This window comes from Meriones unguiculatus, chromosome 6, assembly GCF_030254825.1.
Source record: "Meriones unguiculatus strain TT.TT164.6M chromosome 6, Bangor_MerUng_6.1, whole genome shotgun sequence".
Taxonomy (NCBI): Eukaryota; Metazoa; Chordata; class Mammalia; order Rodentia; family Muridae; genus Meriones; species Meriones unguiculatus.
Genome location: NC_083354.1, coordinates 113,550,995 through 113,568,933, shown reverse-complemented (window position 1 = coordinate 113,568,933; position 17,939 = coordinate 113,550,995). Strand labels below are relative to the sequence as shown.

Genomic DNA, 17,939 nt, shown 5'->3' with positions numbered 1-17,939 from the left:
GGAGACTTTCTGATTTCTGTACTCTGTTACAAGCCATTCCAGAATAAAATGCTGACCTGATCAAGTCTAAAATCCCCAAATCTTTCTTTCTGGTGCCTGTGGTTTTCCTTCTTGCCAGTAGTATTACACAATATAACGCTAATGGTTATAAGTATAACTCTAAATGTTTCTAACATTTTACCCCAAATGTTGCAGTCAAAAGTAACGTCCAAATAAATGACAGACAAGGGACAGATGTATGTGTGGGTGTGTACATGTAAGCACTTTATGTCATTCCTTAGCAAGGCTATCTACGATAAGCATGGATCATCAGGCTCAACATTCTTATGTGAGTTCCAGGAAGAACTTGTGTAACCTCAAGTGCCTGTCAACTAAGCTGTCACCCCGGCCCCACTATTTTTTGAGTGCCATGTTTGTTTGTTTGGTTTGGTTTCTCTGTGTAGCCCTGGCCGTTTGGAACTTGCTTTGTAGACCAGGCTGGTCTCAAATTCACAGAGATGTGCCAACCTTTGCCTCCCCAGGTGCTGGGATTATAGGCGTGTGCCACAGCACCCTGCTCGAGTACCGAGTTTCAATCCACTTTGGATTTATTTTCCTTCTCAGTTTCGTGTATGGAGTGTGTACAGGTGCCTGAGAAGGGCAGCAGCATTGGGTTGATCCACCACCAGATTCCGGTTCTGAGAACTGAACTTGGGTCAAGAGCAGTTAAGAGCACCTGCAAGAGCAGCAGGGTGCTCTTAACTGCTGAGTCGTCTCTCCAGGCCCCTTCATTACTCTTTTAAAGTATGATAAAGTTCATAACACACAACTTATTGGCTTAACTCCGGAATTTGTTTTATAGACTTATTTTTATCTGCATGACTGTTGCCCACATGCATCTATGAGCACCAGGTGTATGCCTGGTATCTGTAGAGGTCAGGAGAGAGTAGTTACAGATGGCTGTGAGCTACCATGTAACACTGGGAATTGAACCTGGGTTTTCTGCAAGAGCAACCAGTACTCTCAACCACTGAGCCACCTCTCCAGCCATGGCTTAACTTTTGTTTTCGAGACAGGGTTTCTCTGTGTAGCCCTGGCTGTAGCCCTGGACTTACTTTGTAGACCAGGCTGGCCTCAAACTCACAGAGATCCACCTGCCTCTGCCTCCTGCGTGCTGGAATCACAGGCGTGTGCCACCACCCGCTTGGCTTAAGCCTTTTTAAGTGTAGAGTTTAGTAGTAAGTACACCCCCAATTTCAGAAAATGTTTCTGCTCACTAAACTAAAATGTTGTAACTACTGAACAACAATCCGTTCTCCCTCTCTTCCCCCCTCTCTCCCAGCCGGCTGTAACCACAGCTCTACTTTCTGTGACTATGACTTTAGCTACTCTAGGATCACATATGAATGGACACTGTGATTTGGCACAGTGACTAAATGCAACATGGTACTCTAGACTGGATCACAGAAGAAAAGAACAGTGGAAAGAGTGGTGAAATCTGAATTCCATCTGTGCTTTGGGCAATAGTGCTGTGCCAGCATTAATTTCTTTGTTTTATATACCGTGATTACAGAAATTGGGTATAAAAAGGGCCTAACAGTTAACACTGTCGACTTAACAGAACCTAGAATAGTTGTTCTCAACTGATGCCTCACTGCCCACTTTGGGGGAGGGGTTCACATATCAGTATGATTCATGAGAGTAGCAAAAATGACAGTCATGAAGCACCGACAAAATGACTTTATGGTTGGGGCCACCACAACTGGAGGAACTGTATGAAAGGTCGCAGCGTTAGGAAGGCTGCGACCCGCTGCTCCAGAGTCAGGCCGGAGACAAGCCACTGCGCATGCCCATGAAGGACCGTCTAGCCTCTGGGCTTGCCTGGAAGGCCGTGTGTAGAAAAGGTGAGCTACAGCGGTTAGACCTGTCCTGAAGGCGGGCTGCACTATTCCGCAGGTTAGGTCCTGGACAAAGCATACAGGAGAAAGCCTGCTGAGCAACAGCCCTCGTCATTTTCTGTTTTCTGTGGCCAGATGACTTGTGCTGCCAGGACTATACCCTAGACTGTGACAGGAGACGCCTTTTCTCCCTCGGGTTGATTTTGTCACGGTATCGTGTCACAGAAACAAGAAAAGGAACCAGTATGAAGGGCCTGTGGAAACTACTATCCTGGCAGCTCTTCTCTAGAGATAAAACTAAGCCACAGGCCAGATGAGGGTTCATCCAGTAAAGGTTCTTGCCTCCAAGTCTGATGACCTGAGTTCTGTTTTTGGAACCCGTATAGTAGGAGAGACTGTGTGTGTTCTGAACTTCGCTTGTGTTCTGTGGTGCGTGCATACACGGGGGCGTGCGCGCGGGCACACACACAATGTAAAGACAAGTTTTAAAAACTATCTGAAAGGGTTTTTCCTGTGTTGGGTATCAAACCCAGGGCCTTAGCCATATGAGGCAAGTGCTCTGCCACTGAGCTACACCCTCAGTTTTAAAGGAAAAATGATTTTATAAATTATTTCTTTCTAATTTGTTTTGCTTTTTGAGACAAGGTTTCTCTGTGTAGCTTTGGCTACAAACTCACTTTGTAGATCCGCCTGCCTCTGCCTCCCTGAGTGCTGGGATTAAAGGTGTGTGCCACCACACCTGGCTTCTTTTAAAAATAAATAAATAAATAAATAAATTTCTTTTTCTTGGTGATTATCTAAAGGGATTTATGCTACCATTTCCCAAATAGCTTTTCATGCCCTTATTTTAGGATTGTCCTCAAAAGTTTCAGATTGTAGTGTCAGAACTGAAGAAATCTGAGAAATGATTGAAATCCAATTCCAATCATTTCAGGGTTCTACCATGCGCTGTGATTTTTTTTTTCACTCCATTTCAAGTGATTATTATTTGAGTCATGCTCCAAATGTCTCCTTCATCAAGACGTGTATTTTATCTACATTTATATCTGGCCTCATTTGGGGAATATTTCTGTACTTTAGATTTCAGATAATGGAATTACTAGCCTGGTGTGGAGGACCACACGCCCAGAACTGGAGGATTGCTGCAAGTTCAAGTCCAGCCTGGCCTGCAGAGTGGGCTCCAGGCCAGCCCCGGGGATGCCGCGTGAGAACCTGTCAAAAATAAAAAATAAACTAAGTAGGCAAAAAAAAATTTTGTTTAATACTGATTTAATTCAGCCTGACATCCACAAAAGATGTATGATTCCATAAATAGCTGATGGGTACACACTAACGGGATGCAGTTTATCCTGTTCACTTTTGCCGAGCTGGTTGGCAAACCAAAGCGAAGTGAAAGAGAGTGGCCTACCCCAGAAGGAAAGAATTTTACCGTGGACACAGTTTAGAGTTGCTGGAAAAAATGCAACTTATTGCCCGCCCTTTCCACTTCCGGCCACTCTCCGTGCCCGGGTCACGCTGGTACACCGCTGACGGCGGGTGGAAGAAGCTGGCGTCCTCAGTCTGGTCAGCACTGATGCGGAACACAGGCTTGTTTCCGCACTGACCGTTTGTATTCTTGTTGAATCGCCGTGGTGGCTTGAATGAGAACGGCCGCCGAGGCTCACGCGTTTAAACGTTGGATTCCCACACGGCGGACCCTCTAGGAAGGATTAGGAGGTGTGGCTTCGCTGGAGGAGGTGTGTCCCTGGGGGCTTTGAGGTTTCAAAAGCTCAGGCCAGGCCGAGTCTCCATCTCTCTCTGCCTGCCGCCTGCAGATCAGTCAGCTTTCTGCTCCAGTGCCGTTCCTGCCTGCCTGCTACTTTGATCCTCACCGTGATGGTCGTGGACTTGCCCTCTAAAACTGTAAGCCAACCCCTAATTAAATGCTTTTTTTTAAAAAAAAAAACTATTTTTATTTATTTATTTGTTTTCGGTAACTGCCTTGGTCATGGTGTCTCTTGAACGGTAACCAAGACAATTGCCTCTGCCCTACCTCCTCCCATCTTTCCCCCTTCCCTCCCCTGTTATATTCTCGTTTTTTTTTTTAAGAAATTCTTTATATATTATAAAAAATAATCTTTTGTTACATACAGTTGCAGATACTCTTTTTGTAAGTCATTGTTCTGTTTGAGACAGGGTGACCCATGCTGGCTTTGTGGTTGCCGTGTAGCCAAGGATGGCCTTGAATTCTAATATTGCTGCTTCTGCCTTTCCAAGTCTGGTGAGCACAGGCATGTGTCGCCACCACACATGACTCGTTTTGAAAACCGATATTATTTAAGATTTATTTTTATTTTGTGTGTGTGTGCGCGCTTGTGTGCCTGTACCAGAAGAGAGTATGGGAGCCCCTGGAGGTTTGGTTGTCAGAGCCTTGTGCCCACAAGGGCTCTGGGAAATAACTTCAGTCCCCTGGAAGGGCAAGTACTTCCACCCACTGACCTCTCCAGCCCCATTTTGGCGTTTTGAGGCGTAGTTTTGTTATGTAGCTTTGACTGGCCTAGAAATCCATAGTCTAAACTGTCAGCATGCCCCTGCCTCTGCCTCCAAGCACAGAGATCAAAGGTGCGTACCAGCTCACCCAGCCGCTCTTTGTATTTCACTGTGTTGTTTTACTGTATGGAAACCGTACTGCTCTTGAGGGAAGGGTATGAATGAATCTTTACTCCATTTTAATTAATTTTAAAACTAAAAATCCTAATACTGGTGACCTATGTATCAAGTGTGAAATCCTGTTTTCTTCCCTGGGCACGAAGTGATTGCCAGGATCAGGGTAAAGCAGAGAAAAGTCTGCGGGACTCTCCCTCCTCTTCCTCTTCAAGTCCTATTTCTCACATGTTGTCATGGCTGAACACAGTCAACCTCTGGGAATCCTAGGGGGAAAGAAAATAGATAAGGCAGGGCAGGTTTGAGCACAAGGTGTTACATCTCTGTGTCAGTCTATCATGTTCTCCACAGCTCTTTGTCAGGCTCAGTATTTTCCTACCCAAAGCTCATGAAAAATGTTTGTTTCTGTATAATTTATAATTGTGTGATTTTTTTTCCCTTTCCGTGTTACAGGAGACCATTAGATCTTTAAAACACTAGTAGTTTAAAGACAGCCTGTGATCTCTGAGAAGTTTAACTTCCTCTAATTTGAAAGGCCTCTTTGAAAATGTGTCAAGTCAGGTGTGGTAGCACACACCTGTGGCTCCAGCACTCAGGGAGGCAGAGGCAGGTGGAGCTCTGAGTTCAAGGCCTACAGATCAAGTCCAGGACAGCTACACAGAGAAACTCTGTCTCCTAAAAAACAAACAAAAATGTAAGAGATCTTTTATGTGCACCACATCTTGGGATATTAGATTCTGCCCCATTTCCTACTTTTTAGTGTCTCATAGGCCAAGCCCATTTCATAATGAGTTTTTTTTTTAAATAACAGACTTCATTCACATTATTTTTCTTGTATTAAAAAAAAAAATCCTTGATACATAGGCTGTGAAATATGGTCATAGCTAGAGCCTGAGTCCTCTGAACAGAGACTCTGGTGTGGGTCTTCACAAGATGATCAGTGAATTCCTGATAAGGAGACTTGGTGAACACAGTCTATCTTTTTCCAGAGGTCGGGGGTCAGTTAGCTGTATGGAGATGGCATCACAGGTGGCCTTGGCAAGGTTGCCCAGGGTGGCAGTGCAGCCCCTGGCTGATGTGTAGCAGTCATCAATACCGGCCATCATCGGTAGCTTCTTGGGCACAGGGGCAGAGACGATGCCAGTGCCTCTGGGGGTAGGGATAAGATGCTCCAAAACAGAGCCACAGCGGCCTGTCACTTTGCATGGCACAGTGTGGGGCTTGCCAATCTTATTCCCCCAGTAGCCTCTCCTCACAGGAACAATAGAAAGCTTGGCCTAGATGATGGCTTCTCGGATGGCAGTGGCCACCTCCTTGGAGCACTTAACACCAAGACCGATGTGACCACTGTAGCCCCCAATAGTAACAAAAGCCTTAAACGAGGAGGAGGTCTTTTTTTTTTTTTTTTTTAATACATTTTTTGAAACAGGGTTTCTCTGTATATCCTTGGCTATCCTGGAGCTCACTCTGTAGACCAAGCTGCCCTGGAACTCACAGAGATCCACCTGCCTCTGCGCCCCAAGCACAGGGACCACAGGTGTGCGACACCACCACCCAGCTCATAACTAATTTCTTAATTGTTGTTTTAAGACAGGCTTTCACTGTGCAGCCCTGGCTAGCCTGAACTCAGAGACCCACCCCTGCCTGCCTCCAAGTGCCTCGATTAAAGTCGTGGGCCACTATGCTCACTTCTCAAGTTATTTTTTTTAACAACTTCATTGACTTTCCAAACTGCTACCCTCCAGAAAAACTTAAAAAAAAAAAATCAGCCTTTTGTTCTTTAGTTGTTTTGTTCCTGTTTACTTCCTGAGCACTGGGTTTAAAGCCGTATGCCACCATGCCCAGCCTAGTAAGTAACTCCTTAAATGGGTTTTTGAGTATTTCTTTTATTAAATTAAAAAGAAGTTTAAATCCACTTATTTTGTGTGGGTGGTGTGGCACCAGTGTGCTGTGGGAAGCGGGTGGAAGTCAGACTGCTTGCACAGTCAGTGAGCACTACCCTCCCACCGCAGAGTCTGCGAACTGAACTCGGATCATCGTGCTTGGAAGCAAGTGCCCATACCCAGGCCTCTCTCAAGGCCAGCCTTGGATACAGTGAGACGACCCTGGCTCAAAAAAAAAAAACAAAAACCTGAAACCCAAAACAAAACACTCCTGCTCCTATCCTAATGAGAGTCAAGCTGTCACCTCAACTGAGATTCTCAGGGGGCTTTTCCTGATTGCTGACTCATGTGGGAGGCTCCAGGCCACCGCTCAAATAAACCTTTTCCTCCCCAAGTTGTTTTTGTCCGTGGTGTTTACCACAGCAGTAGAAATGTAACAAAGACGTCCTCACCACCAATAAACAAACAGTCACAACAGAGAATTCTTTCTGAAGAAAGGAAGAACGTTTCTTTTTAGAGATTTCATTGCCCCCATATCTTCACAAATGTTTTTTTGGGTTTTCTTGTAACTAAGTCTTCCCTTTCTCAGTTTCTTCCAATTTATATCTGCAGTAACGTTTCATCTGAAATACTATTACCAGCCTGTGTAATAGTTCATTAAGTGTGTGTGTTTACATAGCATGCCCCTTTGTCTTTAATGGGGTAGTTGTTATAGTGATAGAAAATCTACATAGCAGCTCTAAAATACCAAGCTTGTCAAATGCTGAGGACACTGTGTACATAATCTCATTTAGTTCCCTCTTACATTCCAACCAGATAGCCCAACATACTGGTACACATCTATAATTTCAGCATTCAAGAAGTTGAGGCAGGACTGATGATTCAACCAAGGACCATAAACAGAGAGGACCTAGACCTCCTGCTCAGATGTATCCCATAGGCAGCTCAGCCTCCATGTGGGCTTCCTAGTAAGGGGAAACAGGGGCTGTCTCTGACATGAACTGTTGCTAGCTCAGAGAAACCTTGTATGGAAAAAAAAAGCTTCTATCCATATTGATTTATTTTATTTTTATTGAGACATGATATTTGTACTTTTTGTACTTAATGTATGAAGTGCATTATGGTAATTTAGTACACATACAGTAGATAATAATTAAATCAAAGTAATAAGTATTCCTAAATCTTCAGTCACTACATGTCAGTTTATTGATGGCTTTAAGATAAAAATGTTCTTTTTAAATGTTTTACCAAATATTTATTTATTTATCTTTGATGAAGTACGTTGTTTATATCTTGTGAGACTTCCATACACAAGCCCTGTGTTTACAACAGTCCCTGGAACTCTTCTATTCGGCACCTGCTACAGGGCGTTGGCACTGTGGCCTCCAGGGGGCACTCTTTCCCTTTTAATAGCGTGGCTCGAGCGTTCAGATTCCTGGTGTATCTAGGAAACCAGAAAAACTGTTTCCAGACTTCACTAAGTGCTTCAGATAAGTAGATGGCTAACGAGTATGGAGTAGATCACTGAGCCGGATAATTTGTCTTGATGAGTGCAGTGTAGGGATTTGACGCTGAAAAACAATCCTTCTCTACCTTGCTTCCCACTACACACACAGAAGTGTGCCTCCTCCCCATTTTTAAACCCAGCATACTGTCCTCAACCAAGTCAGTTTTTCACTCATTCACTCACTCACTCATTCACTCACTCCAAGGTCGGTAAGGCTAGTTTCACCCAGAGTGTCCACAACCCTAGGTTCCGTTTCACCATCAGCCTCCCTCTTAGGCTGTGGTCCCTTCTCTGAAGAAGACTGCTATAGTCCGATCTACAAAGGCTGTGTTGGAATCTTGGTGGAATCTGAGAGAGAGAGAGAGAGAGAGAGAGAGAGAGAAAGAAAGAGAGAGAGAGAGAGAGAGAGCGCCTCCTGCATAAAAACAGCACACTTCTCGAAGGTGAGGTGACAGCTTCCTCTAGGACAAAGAACAGACTAGCCTCACGGCTTCCCCCCTTGCTGCAGAAGCACTGTGTTCCTCGGGCCTGCTAACCCCGTGCTTCTGTTTCATGTTGTCTCTCCCCTGAGGAGAGTCCTGGGGCAACGGGAACAGACGGTTGCCAGCACACCAGTGTTCATGTTTTGCTGTGAAGAATAAAATTCCCTTTCTGACCCAGACATCTCCCATTGAAATTAAAGGAAAGGAAACCCTCTGGCATTGCTGCTTTCAGAATTTCACTTGATTTGAAATTTTGTTAATTTTGGAGGTCACATAACTGAGCAGTACGTTTAGCCTCCCACCAAGTCCACAATGCCTTTGATGACTTTTGTTCTGATAACAGTGGCCTTGATTACTTCTCAGGGACTAGAAAGCTGTTTTTGTTATTGAAAACAAAAAACAAACTTATTTGGGCTTGCCCAAGTATCTGGTACTCGCCATCTGACATCAGGAAGCCACTAACTGCACCCCTGAATCACGCCGGCACCACCATTTTCTGAACAGGAGTACCCTGAGGAGCCAGGAAGCTTGCTAGTAGATCCACAGACCACTCACTACTTCTCTGCCAATGTGCACGTGCCAAGCCTTCGCCGTCATTCCTTCACTCATAAGCAGCCACGGCCCTATCCTCAAGGACTTGGGTCTGCCCCTCCATGCCCAGCTGATCTGAGAATAAACTTTCTTTCTCACCAAAGCTCATTGTCTCAAGGACTGGCACACCCTGTGGTCCGTTTTGCCGACAGTGCCTTCTGCTGTCATCCATGAAATGGCAACACGCTACATTGTGGGTTTGTAAATAGGATAAAATCAAACGGCACACCGGATTCTTGGATCCAGCACAATGACCTTACTGTATGAGACCAACACGTACACAAGAGATCCACATACACATTCGTTCCATCTAAGGAACTTTACACGCCAGTTACATTTCTTAGAGCTTGTGGGATAGATCTATTTAGTCGTGAGATGGAAACTTCTAAGATTCCCATTTTACGGATGGGATGAAGAGGCACACTGATGTTGCATTTGCTAGTATACTGGCTTGCCCAGGTCACTCAGTTCATATGTGCCAGAGCCCTGTTATACGAAGAAAACAAATACCAACAAACTTTGGCCCGCTGTCTCATGCTGTGTGAGTAGTTGGGGAGGAGGAAAATGGATGTGAGTGATGATGATGAAGTAGAGTGTTAATTCTCAAAACACTTGTTGAGATGATGCGTTTCAACCTCTAATTCCTAATGTCATAATGAGAGTTTTATCTCACTGTTCTTTTCTTCCTTCCCATCTCCTCTTCTTTCCCCTCTCCTTCCCCCCCCCCCCATTCTCTGTGACAATGTCTGCCTTACTGTCCGTTCCAGGTCAGCCTTGCGTTCTCTATCATCCTGCCTGAGTCTCCATTGGTGGGTTTCTAGGTGTGTGCCACCAAACCTAGCATTCCCTATGCTTATATGTGTGTGCACATGGAGGTCAGAGGTCGATTTCTAGTGTCTTCCTCAAGCACCATCTCCTTTATGTGTGTGTGAGTGAGATAGAGACAGAGTTATCAGGGTCTCTCACTGTCTGGAACTTGCCAGCTATGCTGGCTGGCTAGAGAGCTCCAGAGATCTGCTTGTCTGCACAGAGCTGGGATTACAGGCTTTTGTTTCTGTCATTCTGTTCCCTCGTCCCATGATTCAAACAGCCCCCACCACGTGCTGCCACTGCTGTGAATGGAACTGCTGCACGGGATTTCTTTGGCCTGGGGGTCTGGATCTTTGAGCCATAGACAGACTTTTCTCCTTGCTTCTGTTGAGTTTTCCAGTCACAGTGACACAACAGTAAACCGCTAACCTCACTTTATTCATAATTGCAGAAAGCATGGCGACCACACAGTGGCGTAGAGTGGGCAAATGGGTAAAAAATTGGTGTGTCCATATAATGGAACATTTTTTTCAGCACCAAAAACAAATGAATACGTAAGCCATAGAAGATTGTGGGGAAGGGGGAGGCTATCTGTTACCAAGGGAAAGTAGCTGAAAATGCCACGTGCTACATGGATCCAATTGCATGATACTTGGATCTCCAGAGACACTCAAAAGAGTTGGGGCTAGGCAGAGGGAAGGATAAGCAGGTACGGCATACAAGATTTTTAGGGAAGTACAACTATTTTGCACAATGCTATCATGGTGGGCACGTGATGTTATACATGTGACCAAAGCCACAGACTTGACGGCATCAAGAGTGATAGTGATGTCAAATGCAGGATTCAGGTTCATCAGCTGTAAACACATGCCCGTGATGATGTAGAGATTGATACTGGGGGAGGGGGTGCCTCTGGTGTGGGGGCTAAGTGTGTATGGAAATGAATGTTCTTTGCCTTCTTCGGTCTTGCTGTGAGAGAGATAGAAAGTGTGCTTTCACAGGCCTTAAAACTGCAGCGTAATTTAAACATCAGCGGTGTGTGTTGAGCTTTCGCTGGTCCCACTCTGTGTGTTAGCTCTCAGCCTGGATCCCCGCTGTGCTGCGCTGTGGACGTGTCACGTCGCCCACTTGGCCTCTGTTACTTTGCTCCATTGTTCTTTCTTGAAAGTCTGCAGGCCAGTTTTCATTTTTCTGTTGTGCTGGGCTTCAAAACTAGGCTTTCCACCCCTTAGGTGAATGATCTACCACTGAGCCAAATCCCCAGCCTTCCTTCCATCTTGGTTTCTGTCCATCTTTGTGCCTTTTTCAAATCTTCATCAGGGATACGGCAGTTTTGCTGGAGAAAGATCACCGTGGTAAAGACGATGCCTCCCATTCAATTTGAGGCACCCACACACTCTTATTCATCTTCTTCTAGATAATTCTGTGCTTCTCAAGCCAGAGCTTTCTCCCTCACATATCTGCAAGTGTTTCCTTTGCTCACTTTTTTCCTCTTAACAGTGTTCTGTTTGCATATGTGCCTGCATGCCAGAAGAGGGCACCAGATATCATCATAGATGGTTATGAGCTGACGTGTGATTGCTGGGAACTGAACTCAGGACCTTTGGCAGAGCAGACAGTGCTCTTAACCTCTAAGCCATTTTTCCAGCCCCCCACCCCTTTTTTTTAGTATGGTCTCTTTATGTAGCCCAAACTGGCCTTGAACTTGAAACTTTCTTGCCTTGGCTTCCCAAGTGCCGGGAAAACAGGCATATGCCACTTCATTCAGCCTCAAACCTGTATAAACTTTATCTGTAGTTGCCCTTTTTTGTATTGCATCAATTTGAATGTTTCGAATTTTTATGTCTTTTCTTCCTAAATGAGGCCTCAAGTTCAATCCATAACATGCTGAGAAGGAAAGACAATTTTGGTCCACTTTTTTTTTTTTTAATTCTTTAGTAGACTACAAACTATTTTCTGGATTAGTGCTAATTCCTATGTTCTATGGTAATGACCTCAAATAGGCAAGCTAGCTTTGTTTGGCCCAAAAGTGTTCTAAGTAAAATATGGATTTTTTTTTATCATTTTGAAATGGTTGCATAACAATAAATATTTTTTCTTTAATTGGAAAATTAATAAGCATGGTGCCGTGGTTAATTTTGATTGACAGCTTGACTGGAACTGGAACCTAGAAGGTACAGTCTGAGCATGTCTTTGAACGCTTTTAGAGAGGTTTCACTGGATACACCATTGGATAGACTCCTGAGCTGACCCGAAAGGGAAACGGGAGAAAGCAGTTGAGGACCAGTATTCCTCTCTCTCTGCTTCATGACTGACACAGTGAGATTAGCTGCTCCATGCTCCCACTGCCAAAGCGAGGCCTGGCCTTGCCACCTCGCCCTATCATGACGTACTCTCAAATTAGGAGCCCCAAATGAACTCTCCCTTTTTTAATTAAAAAAAAATTATTGCATTTATCTGTTTACACTTATTTATTTTCTCTCTGTATGTGTTGGGATAAGGGCATATGCATTCTCTTGTCACAGTGTGTGTGTGTGTGTGTGTGTGTGTGTGTGTGTGTAAGGCAAAGGGCAACTTTCTGGAGTCAGTTCTTTCCGCCATGTAAGTCCTAGGTATTGAATGTAGTTCATCAGGTCAAATTTGATGGCAAGAGCTTTTACTCACTGAACCATCTCACCCGCTCATCCTTCCTTTCTTAAATTGCTTTTGCCCAGCATTCTGTCCGGTATTATATAGCAACAAGAAAAGTAACTAATACCACGGCAACACTGTGTCTGTGGACTTTCATAGCAATAATTAGCTGCTAGCTTTTGCTAGCTGTTCCCTTTAGAGAAGGTGAGACCATTTGTTTTTCTGTAACCCCCTTCCCCAAACAACTACCATTCATTGAGACTAATTGTCTAGTTGCTGTTAACCATCTCCTCACCAACCCCATCTCCTGACACTAGACCTCTGTAGTGCAGTCCAGGTGTTTTAATCATTTAAATTTAAGATCGTTTAAAAGGTTCTACATCTCTGAGCATCTTGGAAGGCTCTGGGTGCTCTCATCCCAGAGCCTCAGATGGAGTGGATGACGTCACTGACCTGCACAAGGCTCCTTTACCTCTTTGATCTCTTTATCTCTGAAAGGAGGATAATGGTGGGGTAGTTATGAGGATTAAAGGATATTAATGAACGTGGCTGAGGGGAGGCATGAAGCACTAAGAGAGAGAGTGACAAATTCCTTTGATAAACCCTGTGACCTCAGGGAAAAGGCAGGGTCACTCCTGTTAGGCTTTGGTATTGTCAGCTCATAATGCATTTGTGTGGTGCTCTCAGGTGTCTGGATACTTGTGCGAAAAAGATATGATAATAGATATCATGTGAGTAAATTTTCTAGTGATTAGGTCCCACCAGTGAGAAGCTATCATGGGTTAAACTGTTAGGTAAACCAATAGCCTTCTCCTGCTTGGGTGATAATCTTATGCTATGGTAAGCCATATTCTTACAATAAGATTTATTAAAAAATATATATGGTGAATTGATATGGCTTCTGCTCTGGAAATAATGTTTAAAGACAATTTTTTAGTGCTGGAGAGATGGCTCGGTTGGTAACGAGCAACAGCACGGTGACCTGAATCCAAACTCTCTGCATACACGTTAAAAAGCCAGGCACGGAGGACAGCACCTATGGTCCCAGGAAGGCCAGAAATCAATATGGAAATCAATTGGAAATCAATATGACATTTCCTCAGAAAACTCATAATCTATTTATCTCCAGCCTAACTAACTGATTGGCTCTAAGTTATCTCAAAAAGAAGGTGGAGAGAGGAGGGCATGTGACATCAATTTCTGGACTCCGTAGGCATTGCACTGGCATGAACACACACAGACACACACACACACACACACACACACACACACACACCTTCTATTTGTCGTTGTTCTCTGCTTCAGCCCCGTGGGTCCTAGGTAATCAAACTCAGCTCCTCGGGCTTGCGGCAAGTGCATTTCCTGGGCCATCTCCTTGTCCTACAATGGCTACATGTTGAAGTCTCGTACCTCTCGGAGTTTCACAATTTTTGGTTCACATTAAAGTATTTGATGCAGCTTGGATTTGTGTCTGTGTGTGTGTCTGTGTGTGTGTGCGCGTGTGCGCGTGTGGGTGCAGGGTGAGCGATATAAACCTAATCTCATTCATCTTCGTGCGGGAATCCCGTTCTTCTAGCACTGTGTTTTATCCTTTAAGGTTTATATTTTTACATCTTTACATCTTTGTTGAAAATTAGGTGTCCACGGCTGTGTGGTGCATTTCCCGGGCCCTCTACTCCATTTCGCTAGTCTACAGATCTGCTCTCGTGCCATGCTCCTCTAGTTACTGTGGCTCCACAATATGATTTAAAATCTCATCTTGTGGTTCTTTAAGCACGGCTCTTTCTGGTAAGAATTGCCTTAGCTACTCAGAGCCCGTTGGGCTTCCGTGTGAATTTGATGATTGTTTTTCTGGAGTTGGTTGGAAGTTTGATGGAGATTGACTTGAAGCAGTAGCTTGTTCTCAGTAACGTAACCATTTTCACAAAACTAGTTCTGCCGAGCCATGCGCACGGGAAGTCTTTTCAGCTTCTAGTGTCTTCTTCACTTTCTTCTTTTCAGTCTCTTAAAGGTTTTGGTTATAGAGATCCTTTCCCCTGCCCCTGAGTTTTATTCCTTTTTTTTTTTTTTTAAGCTATCATGAGTGAGACTCCCCAACCTCCAATTTCTTTCTTGCTTAGCCAATTAATTGTTAGTACATAGAAAAGCTACTCATGTGCTTGCTTTGGCAGCACACAGACTAAAAAGTTGGAACAATACAGAGATTAGCATGGATCCTGCTCAAGAATGCAGCAAAAATTCAGGAAGTGTTCCATATTTTGTTTTTCATGTTTTGTTTTTTGAGGGGTTCTTGTTTGTTTCTTTGTTTGACTTTTGGTTTTGTTGTTGTTGTTGGTTTGTTTGTTTGAGACAGGGTTTCTCTGTGTAGACTTGGCTGTCCTGGACTTGCTTTGTAGACCAGACTGGCCTCAAACTCAGAGTACTCTTCCCTGAATGCTGGGATTACAGGCATGCCCCCGGCTTTTTTTTTTTTTTTTTTTTTTTTTTTTGCCAGTAACCTGTAAATGGCAGACTGGCTTGTTTTTTCTTTTTTCTTTTCTTTTCTTTCTTTTTTTTTTTTTTTTGATACAGTGTTTCACTGTGCAGCCTCTGGCTGTCCTGAAACTCAATGGCCTTGAAGTCAGAGTTTCGACTGCCTCCTCTATCTCCTGAGTGCTGATATTAAAGGTGTGTACCACCATCGCCTGGCTATCCAAATGAAAGAAAAACAGAGAGAGAGAAAGAAAGAGAGAGGGAGGGAGGGAAGGAAGAAAGAAAGAAGACGAAGGGAAGGAAGGAATATAGAAAGCTACTGACTATGTTGTTGTTGTTGTTTTTTCTTTTTTTGAGACAGGGTTTCTCTGTATAGTCTTGGTTGTCCTGGAACTCACTATGTAGACCAAGTTTGCCTCAAACTCATAGAGATCAGGATGCCTTTGCCTCCCAAGTGCTGGTATTAAAGGCACATGCCACCACAGCCCCGCTAGTTGCTGACTTTTTAAAACTAATTTTTTTACATTTTATTTACCTTTACTTTATGTGCACTGCTGTTTTGTTTGCATGTATGTCAATGTGAGAGTGTCAGATCTTGGTGTTACAGACAATTGTGAACCGCCATGTGGGTGCTGGGATTTGAACCCAGGTCCCTAGAAAGAGCACTGAGTGCCCTTAACGCTGAGCCATCTCTCCAGCCCCAGCTATTGACTTTTGTATGTTGCTTTTTTCCTTCCTTTGCAGCACTGGGGCATCAAATACTGGGTCTCACGAGTCCTAGGCAGTAACATCTTTTTTTCTTTTTTTTTTTTTTTCTGATCCTTTTGTTCCCTTTCCTACTTTTTAGGGTCCTTGCAGCCATTGGATCCACCTTCTTATTGACAGCTGGCAGACAACCTTAATTTCAAATGCAATGTCAGGTCTTTGCCGTCTGACTTACGGATCCTTGGGAACAGTGGCTAGAAGGCAGACAGCACGAGTCATCAGTCAACCTTAATGTGCACTCTATATGTGTTATTCAGATTAGATAGTTTAAATTTTTTAACATGTATGTGTTTGTCTCACTTAATCCTCAAATAACCCTGTGAAGTAAAAGCTACTTTTACTCTAAGGAATGAGGCATCCTGGTCTACAGAACGAATCTAGGATGCCAAGGCTACACAGTGCAACCCTGTCTCAAAAAGAAAGAGAAAAAGTGAGAAAGAGAGAGAGAGAGAGAGAGAGAGAGAAAGAAAGAAAGAAAAAAAGAAAGAAAGAAAGAAAGAAATGTCTGGAGCCAGGGCTCGTAAGTGAGATTCAGTGAGATTTAACCCCAGCGCTGTGTCCTCAGTCACTGGACTATCTTAAAAATTGGTTCAAACTGTGCTTTCTCCTTTCTTTTCTAACAAACGAGCAATATAATCAAAACGAGCATTTCGTGGGAGAGACAGAGCAAGAAGCACCAGTTAAAATTCAAACAAACAGCACCCAGAGCAACATGGTGGCCACCACGCGCAGCTTGAGTCACCATGCGCTATCGGTAGCTCGTTTTTACTTCTCACTCTAAAGTTTCTGAACTCTTAGTCACTGCTTGATCTTAAGAAGATAAACTGGCCAGGCATGGTGGTACATGCCTGTAAATCCCTGCACACGGTGGAGGCTGAAACAAGAGGCTCCTTAATGCTAGGCTAGTCTAATTACACAGAGAGAGCCTGTTTCGAAAATAAATAAATAACACTGGTGTAAATCCCTTCTAAAGCTGAGAGGTTTGGCTTTCCTTATTTGCAGTCTAAAAGTAAACAAAACCGCAGGAAGTTATGTGGTCAGTCTTTTGCCTTAAATACCCCAAACCTCCACTTTTCATGGCTATTTAGGGAGAAGCAGAGGATTCTCTGTTATGTACACAGGCCAGAGTTCAGTCTCAGCCTGGGCCCTGTGAGGAGACCAAGGATTCTGCTTCAGGCATTTGCAGAATGTTCTTTTCATAGTCTTAGGGAATTTGCACTCTTGTCCACTTTTTATTTATTTATTTATTTATTTATTTATTATTTTGCGGATGACTGATTTTCAATGCAAATAAGTAGAAATAAAACGTAATTTGCTGCTGGGCAGTGGTGGCACATGCTTTTAATCCCAGCACTCAGAAGAGGAGGCAAGAAGATCTCTATGATTTCGAGGCCAGATTGGTCTACAGAGTGAGTTTCAGGACAGCCAGGGCTACACAGAGAAAAACTCTCTCAAAAACAAACAAAACAAAACAAACAAACAAACAAAAACATAAATTTCTCTGTCAGGGACTGACATGACAAGTGAGGAGACAAAATGTGAAAGAGATTTCAACCACCAAAGAAAATGCTATAAAAACTCCAAATAGTATAATACCAAGCTTGAAGGGACAGCAGGCAGTGGAATTAATACAGTAGTTAGAAATGCAAGGTACACTCATCAATAGAAACAGCCCTCATGCCGGGCAGGAAAACTTAAGGTGCTTTCCTCAGTTTTTCAATTATTTCAAGTTCCGTCAAGGACATGAAATCCCCTTGAGACTTAGAGCTGTAGCTCCGACACAGGGCACAAAGCTCTGGGTTCAATCCACAGCACACAAGGAAAGGAAAGAAAATAATTTCCTTGATCATACAGTACATTTCTGTACCTCTCTAACACAGTGCTTAGCAAAGGAAATGTTTGTCTGATCAGTAATGCTTCCATTCAGATGATTGTCATAAACCACTTCGTGGAGATCCAGAAAAAGTCACAATGCTTCCTTCATTCCGACTACATGAAACTAGGTACTAGTTCAAACGAGATCAGTTCCAAATTCAAATCCTTGAATTTAAATAGCAACCCCTGGGTTGTTTAAAGACCTCTGAGTAGGTCCAGAGGGAGGAGCAGAGAAGCACATGAGTCTGTGGAATTTGTTTGTGGCTGCAGTTCCTTATCGTATGTCCCGTACGCGAGGGTGAGTGCGCTTTAAAGATTATCATCATATTTTTTGTTTTCCTTCTCTGAGCCTAGACAACCTGGCCTACATCATCTCAGCAACTACTGAGGGCAGGGAGAGAAC

General features: G+C 43.8%; 1 non-coding gene across 1 annotated transcript; it reads left to right on the top strand.

Annotated features, from left to right (window-relative positions):
* Nucleotides 1-14,579: 14,579 nt before the first annotated feature.
* Nucleotides 14,580-14,685, top strand: LOC132655057 (U6 spliceosomal RNA). Its single transcript, XR_009592638.1, has one exon. It is a non-coding gene; the product is annotated as a U6 spliceosomal RNA (small nuclear RNA).
* Nucleotides 14,686-17,939: the final 3,254 nt, after the last annotated feature.